Genomic DNA, 8,204 nt, shown 5'->3' on the forward strand with positions numbered 1-8,204 from the left:
CCTGGAACAGCAAAACGACACAAAACAGGCTCTGGGTTGTGTAAAGGGAGGAGTGGGATGTGCAGGATGGAGACAGCTGGGTGGGAAGGTGCTCCCCCAGCAAGGACTCAGCAGTGGGAACCTGGGCAGGGGCACATGGGTGAGCTGGGGAGTGTGACCACCATGGACATCTGCAGCTCCCCAGGGGATGGTGAGCACAGGGATGGGACAGACAAGGGAGGTGTGCGGGGGTGAATATAGGACGAGAGAGGGGGATGATTCCCCCTGTGTGATCCTCTGGAGAAGACACTGCAGTAACACTGGCACCTACCAACCCTGTGCCAAATCTCCAGATTAGCCCCCAGCTCCTGACCTCTTCCTGAACACCTTCAAGGTTCAGAAGGGGGAACAGGCTTCATTTTGCTGCTCCATTGAACACCAAGCTCCAGCCATGGGGTGGAGAAGAAGATCCAGAAAGCCCGATGAAGGCAGCAGAGCTACTTTTTCCTGCTGGACGTCACCCTGGGGAGCGCAGGGACATACACGTGTGGGTACCAGCACAGGAAGGCAAGCAGCTGGGTGAGCTCTGCCCTCAGCAACCCACAGAACCTGTCTGTCACAGGTGAGAGGTGGCACTGGGCACGGGCAGGCTCCACTCCAGAGTCCTAATGAAACTAATTGAGGATAGAAACCCCCTCGTACACCATGGTGTTTCCTTGTGCAGGTGGGATGCTCAGGTCAGACTTTGCATCTGAGGTGATTCCTTCAAGTCACGGGAGAGTACCCTACACTCCCCAAGAAATGCTGGGGCAGGTGGCATGTGCCAGGCTGTCTCCTTCTGGCCCTGCCTTCCTCCTGCTGCTGCTGGGTGAGTTGAGGGATTCCTTTGCCCTCAGTACTCCCTGGAACCTGACTGTCACAGGTGGGACTTGGACCTGGGGTACAGACAGGCTCTACTCCAGGGCTCCACAGAACCCACAAGACTATGGTTATCCAGCTCAACCTGGAACATAGGAAGTTCCATTCAAATATGAGAAAAAACTTCTTTACCGTGAGGGTGACGGAGCACTGGAACAGGCTGCCCAGGGAGGTCGTGGAGTCCCCTTCTCTGGAGATCTTCAAGACCCACCTGGATGCTGTCTTGAGTAATGTGCTCTAGGTGTTCCTGCTATAGCAGGGAAGTTGGATCAGATGATCTCTCGAGGTCCCTTCCAACTCTGACAATTCCGTTATTCTGTGACCCTACTGTACCCCATGGCCTGTCCCTAGATAGTTGGGGGTCAGGATGCAGTTCAGCCCAGCCTTTGCCACTGGGGACACTCCTCCCAGTCACAGGGAGCATCCTTCTCCTCTCCTGCCCCAGCATCATGCAAAAGGACACAGTGGTGGTGCCAGATCTAAGCCAGAGCCACAGCTGTGCAATGCAGGGATCAATTGATTGCCAGGGTTGAGAGATGGTGGGTGAGGGGGTCCCCACGTGTGCTTGGTCTGTGCAGTCCCTGGGAGAGCTCGTCTTGCCAAGTTCTCATGTGGTCAACGTGTGAGCCTGCAAAATGAGTAGGAGGCAAATAGCTCGCTGCTGAGAGAGCTGATGTGAGAAAGGGATGGCTATTTTTAGAGTAAGTTCACCTGAGCACCAGCAGCTGCAGCGAAGAGCAGTGGCTGCTCTGAGCTGAGATGGTGCTGAGACCGTCTGGGACTGTCCTTCAAGTGGGATCCACTGTTCTCTACAAGAAAGTTCCAAGAGTCTCACATGCCAAAAAATCCCATGAAAAGTCATGAGCATCTTCCTGCACTCATGTTTCTGCCTGGCCTTTCCTTCCTGACCCATCTCAATTGGAAAAGGTCTCCGAGATCTCCATCTCTCTTCTCCAGGGCAGACATACGTCACCATGTGCAATGCACAGCTGAGAGCCTGGTACATCACAATTTGTGTTGACTTCTCAGGTGCTGCTGTTCCTCTCCCTGGGCCAAGACAGTCCTGGTGGCAAAATCCCTCCCTCCTCCATGCAGACAGACAGGCTGCCACCAGAGTCCTGCTCCACCAACCTGCCTTGTTGTAGTCTGCTCTGTCTGCAGGGTCTGAGGTTTGGGGCTAGGTAGAAGATGACCCTGGCAAAAAAGATCCCAGATGTGGGTCTTTCCAAGGCACAGGGAGCACGAGAGGCTGCTTGTTGTGATTCCCTCACTTCCCATGGCCAAAGAGGACCTCAGGAGACTCAGCCACCCCACAGCCATGAGAAGGAGCCAGGAGAGGCAGGAAGAAAAGCCCCAGAGGATGCGCAGGGCTCAGCAGAGGACCGCCAAGAGACTTGGTGTCTCCTCTGTGTGGGGAAGCGCCTGCGGCCACCCGTGGGTTGTTCCCAGGCGCAGCAACGCCCAGAGTGGACACCTCTTGTGGCGCTGCCTCAGCTGCTGCGAAAGCAGAGCCTGCCAGCTCCGGCCAGCCAGGGATGGGGAAGGGGCCGTCGGGTGCGGGCAGTTGGGCGCCCATGGCCCATCTCCCCACCGTCGCCTTGCTGCTGTTGGGTGAGTGGGAGCTGGGCCCGTGTGGGGGACGGGGCTGGGGCTGCCAGGCTTTGGGAGCGGGGCCTGGGGCCTTGGCAGAGTCAAGAAAGCCCTATGGAAGCAGCAGAGCTACTTTTTCCTGCTGGACGTCACCCTGGGGAGCGCAGGGACATACACGTGTGGGTACCAGCACAGGAAGGCGAGCAGCTGGGTGAGCTCTGCCCTCAGCAACCCACAGAACCTGTCTGTCACAGGTGAGAGGTGGCACTGGGCACGGGCAGGCTCCACTCCAGAGTCCTAATGACACCAATTAAGGATGGGAACTCCCTTGTACACCATGGTGTTTCCTTGGGCAGCTGGATACTCAGCTCAGACTTTGCCACCAGGGCAACTCCTCCAAGTCACAGGGAGCATCCTGCTCCTCTCCTGCCCCAGCATCACGCCAAGGGCACAGTGGTGGTGCCAGATCTAAGCCAGAGCCACAGCTGTGCAATGCAGGGATTGATTGATCCCCAGGGTTGAGAGATGGTGGGGGAGAGATCTCAACAATTGCATGGTCTCCCAAGGGACTCTCACCCTGTCCCTTTCTCCTCCCAGGCAGCGGGTCCAGCTCCCAGGCAGGGTCGAACACCACAGGTGAGTGATTCCCTCCCTGCACACCCAATGCTCCCCAGCATCAGACCCAGGGATGCTGGGCTGCTGGCCCCAGGGGAAGGAGACGATCTTCAACCAGGACTGGGTCTGGCTCTAAGGGAAACTCCTGCTCTGCTTCTCCTGCAGCTGTCACCTCCTCCCTGAAAGGCTATCCCTTCCCCACAACCATCATTCTGGGAGTGGTGGCCGTCTCCCTCCTCCTCCTGGCTGCAGCCACCTATTGTGCCGTGAAGAAAGGTGAGTGATTTGGGGACACTGAGGGAAAAAATGAGGTGAAACCCAGAGGGGAGGTTAAATCACCCATCCTGGTTGAGCATTGTCAGTTCGTTACCCCATATGATAAGAAGGGAAGGGATCCTTTCTGTGGGCAGGAAAGTTTGCTGTGGTGGAGAACATGAAATGTCCCCCTGTCCCTGGGAAAGATTTGCTCCCAGCCCTCTGGGCACAAGAAGGGAGTCTCCGAGCTGGCCTGAGAGGGGAAAACACGGCTCCTCAGCCTTACGCTCTCCACAGCTGCTGAAACATTGGGAGAAGCCAGTCTGCACTGACAGGCAGGCCTTAAAAAAATCTCTCCCTTGAGAGAGGGGTGGATGTTGATCCCATTGTGTTCATGGGGCAGCCCAGAGCATGGAGAGCCAGGGCTGGGCAGTAACTCTGCGTCCCTGCCTCTCCCTTCCTTTTCCTTGCAGGGGTCTGCAGAGAGAGATGCCAAAGGTGAGCACTGATCCCTCCTGGCTGTGGGGCTGGGGAGCTCTACCCAGGCGTGTTCCTTGTCCATGGGCAGCATGGTCTGTGTCTGCGGGGGGTTTCCCTAGGAGTGGAGGCAGGGAGGAACAGGGCTTGCCCTGGGCATGACTCGAGCCTTGGACTCAATATAAAATGTGCCATCCATGGGAATGGACACAATGGCACCATCACAGCCAGGACACAGACCAAAAAACCCATTTCCCTTCACCTCCAGGCAACATCAGCTTCCCAGCCACGAGACTGAAGTGACATTTGACAATGAAATACAATGTGAGTACCACTTCCTCCCCCTGGGTGAGCCATGGACCCCTCTCTCCTTGGGGACAACTTTTTGTGGGGGGGCTGCCCTCCAGCACCCAAACCCACAATGGGAAGCTTCTGCCTGCAGGAGAGAGGTGACACCAGCCCAGCCATCAAGGGCAACAACACCTTGGCTTTGGGGGTTTTGCCCCCCCTCTGCATTTTGCCTTCACCCTGATTTGTGCTCCAAAGCAGAGCGCAGCAGCTGAGGATGTGGGTCCATGGATGGGCGCCGGTGGGGAAACCATCTCCTTGCAACCTCTGGCCCCAGAGGCTGCAGCAAAGGGGGTGCTGTGGGTGGGGGAAGGGGCAGATCTCCCCACCCTCCCTGTGCCTCCGTCTCTTCTCAGGGTGACTTTGGTTTCCGAGGCGGGCGCAGAGCGGCAGAGAAAGGTCTGCTGGTTGGGCAAAGAGAGACAATGTCCTCTGTGGGTTGGGGGAAATGCAGGCAAAGCCCCCCATCCCTGCTCCCCCTCCCCAGCTGGAAGGGCAGCTGGCTCTGCTGCCCAGAGCGGGGTGAAATGAGGGGGAAACAGGGCAGGGGATTCAGTCCTGACCCCAGGGCAGCTGCTGTTCCAAGGCACATGGGTCTCACCCAAACCCACAATGGGAAGCAGCAGCTGACAATGTGGTTTTTGTCCCCCAACAGACGCCACCATCGCCCACGTTGGACATAACAGGGTGAGTGGTGGCAGAGCTTTGGTGCCAAAGCAGGGAGCGGGGCCCCCAGGGACGGGATGTGCTGGTCGGGGTCTGTGGTGGTGTCTTGGGGTGGGGAGTCTCTCTGGGTTTTTCCCACCATGAACCCAAGCGATGCCCTTAGAGAAGAAGACGTGTATTTCTGTGTCCACCTGCCCACATTTACCTCACCTGATTCTTCTCCATGGGTGACACTTCTCCAACAACAACATATTTTTCCACCAAGAAAATGCTTTTTTTTTTTTTATCTTCAGAAATTTGTTTCCTCTTTATGTGAAGTGCACACCAGGGAAGATGCTTGTGCAGGGCTCGGAGCCAGCAGGGGAACTAACAGGGATTCTTCCTCCCTCCACAGCGTGGGGTGCAGGAGATGGAGCCCACCACAACGTATGCCACGGTGAGCCGCTCCCGCAGCCAGCCCCGATAGCGCTCCAGCACGGCGAGGGCACAGGGAGCCTTGCCCACCTTGGCCTTTTCTCTCGGGCAGAGAGCTCCCGCCCTGGGAAAATGGGGCTGCTCTATTCTGGAGGACTTGCACCAAAACTGTCTCTGTGATGGGCACAGATATGTACAAGGTGTGATAGCTCAATACATATAAAATACAGGCAGTGTCACCTCTCTCTGATCCGGTCCCTTCAGGAATGGCCTTGAGCTGCCCAGAGACAGCCCTAGAGATACAAAGGGGGGCTGTCGAGATCTGAAGGGACTGTGGAGATACGTGGGGATGGAAAGGGGAGCTCTCTCTTCTCTGAGCTCACCTGAGACATCTCCCACAGCCTGAACCCTTCCTCTTCACACTCTGCTGCTGCCTCTCCTTTCCCAGCCTGGCCATGCTTTCCTTCCCAAGCCCAAAGCCCAGACCAAAGGCATCTCCTGCCCTCACCCTACCCAAAACAGCCCCTACAACTGGAGTGCTGAGAGTCCAGGCAAGGTCATGGGGACACCTGAGCTCTCTCACATCATGGTCTTGCATCCAAACTATCCTCAGGTGGTACCTATGGGTTTGCATTCCTGCTGAGGCTGCAGCTCCAAAGAGCTTTGCAGATTCGCACACTGGCTGGGTTTTGATGTCCCCATGTCAGCCCCGTGCACCAGGGTTTGGTCACAGGACCTGGAGACAGACAGACACTGCTCTCGGGGGGTATTTCTCCTGAAACCTCTGCTGGGATAAGGCAAACAAGAGAAGTTCAGTTGTGTTTGGGGGGCAACTTGATGCTTTTATTTACAGCTCATGGATTTTCCATACTTTCCCCATTCCGAGCTAGGAGAGGGGTGTTTTAGTTTAGGGGCTCTTGGGGTTTTCTGATGCCTCTCCAAGGACACAGTTCCTCAAGAAGAGCTACAGCTCTGTCTCAGTGGAGGAAAGGAGAATTGTAGCCCATGAAGTTCCATTCCTGATCCCCCATCCAGAAATGTCCAGCAAATTTCCAGAAGTCCTTATGGAGGGGAGAGAGAACCAACAAGGATCCATTGAGAGATGTTTCTTGGGTGGGATTTATCAGAAACCGTCTGCATCACCTCTCCCCTTCTCATAAGTTGGCGTACAGTGAAGCTTCGGAGCAGTTTTGTCTGGAGACCTTCAAAATGCCAAAGACAGCAGCCTCACCCTCCTGGTGCCCATCATGGTTACAGGCCCTTGGGCCAGCCTGGCACAGTAGAAGGAGAACAATGAGAGGCACAGCAAGGCATTGGAAAATCCCAGCCTAAGGAAGGTTGGGCCTTGTCCTCCCCCCTCAAGGAAGGGGACATCTTGGAGGCAAAGAAGAGCTTGCCCAGTCTGAAAGCCTTTTGCAGGAGCTGAACTCACCTCAACTCTGCCCGTTTTATGAATGTTGACATCTGCAGGGAGAACCTAAATTAGTGTCACACCACCAGCAAGACATGGGAGATTAAAGAAAAAACAGGTCTGGAAGGGGGGAGCCCCAGGTTCCAAGAGCTGATCTTGGGACAGGGACTTTTCTTATGAAGAGAGTTGATTGAGATTTATTGGGAATTTACTGAGAATATAAAGAATATTTATGAGGAGCATTGAATATGGGACAAGCTCTGCATTCTGAGGACCCTGAAGCAGAAGAACATTGTGCCCATTGGCAGGAGGGGGAGGGTGCAGGGGGAATTGTCACTTACAGAAACTCCCGTTGTCAGCAGAAGAGTTCTCAGACCTTTAAGCAAGAGAGGTGTGGAGAGAGCGAGGAGAAAAGTTATTAAAGGGTCGTTGGCCCCACTGCCATCCCACAGCAATGGGAACTTTGGGGTCATTCCCATGGATGGTGCTTTCTTGCATCAGGTCCATGGCTGGAGTCAAGCCCGGGGTAAGCCCTGCTCCTCCCTGCCTCCACCACAGGAGAAGCCACCCATGGACACAGACCATGCTGCCCATGGACAAGGACCACCCCAAAGCATCCGGGAGGGACACCCGCATTCCCATCAGCCCCAGCCCCACAGCCAGGAGGGATCAGTGCTCACCTTTGGCATCTCTCTCTGCAGGCCCCTGCAAGGAAAAGGAAGGGAGAGGCAGGGAGGCAGAGTTACTGCCCAGCCCTGGCTCTCCATGCTCTGGGCTGCCCCATGAACACGATGGGATCAACCTCCACACCTCACTCAGGGACTAATCTTTTTAGCCCAGCCTGTGCAACCATGAGTTCAGACAGGTTTCTCCCAAGCTCTCAGCAGCTGTGCACAGCCCAAGTGTTGAGGAGCCGTGTTTGCCCCTCGGAGACTCCCTTCTTGTGCCCAGAGGGCTCGGAACAAATCTTTCCCAGCGGCAGGGAAACATTTGGTCTTCTCAGTGACAGCTACCTTTCCTCCCCAGAGCTGATAAAGAAAAGGTTTCTTTCCCCGTCCCGTGATACGGGGTAAGGAAGTGGCAATGCTCAACCTGGATGGGTGATTCAACCTCCCCTCTGGGTTTCACCTCATTGTTTCCCCTCAGTGTCCCCAAATCACTCACCTTTCTTCACAGCACAGTAGGTGGCTGCAGCCAGGAGGAGGAGGGAGACGGCCACCACTCCCAGAATGATGCCAGTGGGGAAGGGGTGGAAAACTGGGGAAAGGGGAGTTGGGGAGAAGAGAAGGTTTTTGAGAAGAATGGATCTCATGGGGAGATGTAGAGCAGGAGTTTTCCTTAGAGCCAGACAACATCCCAGTTGATGATCCTCCCCGTACCCTGGTGCCAGCAGCCCAGCATCCCTGGGCGCAAAGCTGGGGGACACTGGCTGTTTCCGGAGGGAATCACTCACCTGTGGTGGACGGCCCTGCCTGGGAGCTGGACCCACTGCCTGGGAGGAGAAAGGGACAGGGTGAGAGTCTCCAGCTCT

General features: G+C 55.8%; 1 long non-coding RNA gene across 1 annotated transcript; it reads right to left on the reverse strand.

Annotated features, from left to right (window-relative positions):
• Positions 1 to 6,253: 6,253 nt before the first annotated feature.
• On the reverse strand, positions 6,254 to 7,927 carry LOC106898200. Its single transcript, XR_001413896.1, has 4 exons — positions 7,838 to 7,927; positions 7,354 to 7,378; positions 6,695 to 6,726; positions 6,254 to 6,533 (listed from the first exon to the last, which is right to left on the reverse strand). It is a non-coding gene; the product is annotated as an uncharacterized LOC106898200 (long non-coding RNA).
• Positions 7,928 to 8,204: the final 277 nt, after the last annotated feature.

Source organism: Calidris pugnax, unplaced genomic scaffold (assembly GCF_001431845.1).
Source record: "Calidris pugnax isolate Ruff unplaced genomic scaffold, ASM143184v1 scaffold451, whole genome shotgun sequence".
Taxonomy (NCBI): Eukaryota; Metazoa; Chordata; class Aves; order Charadriiformes; family Scolopacidae; genus Calidris; species Calidris pugnax.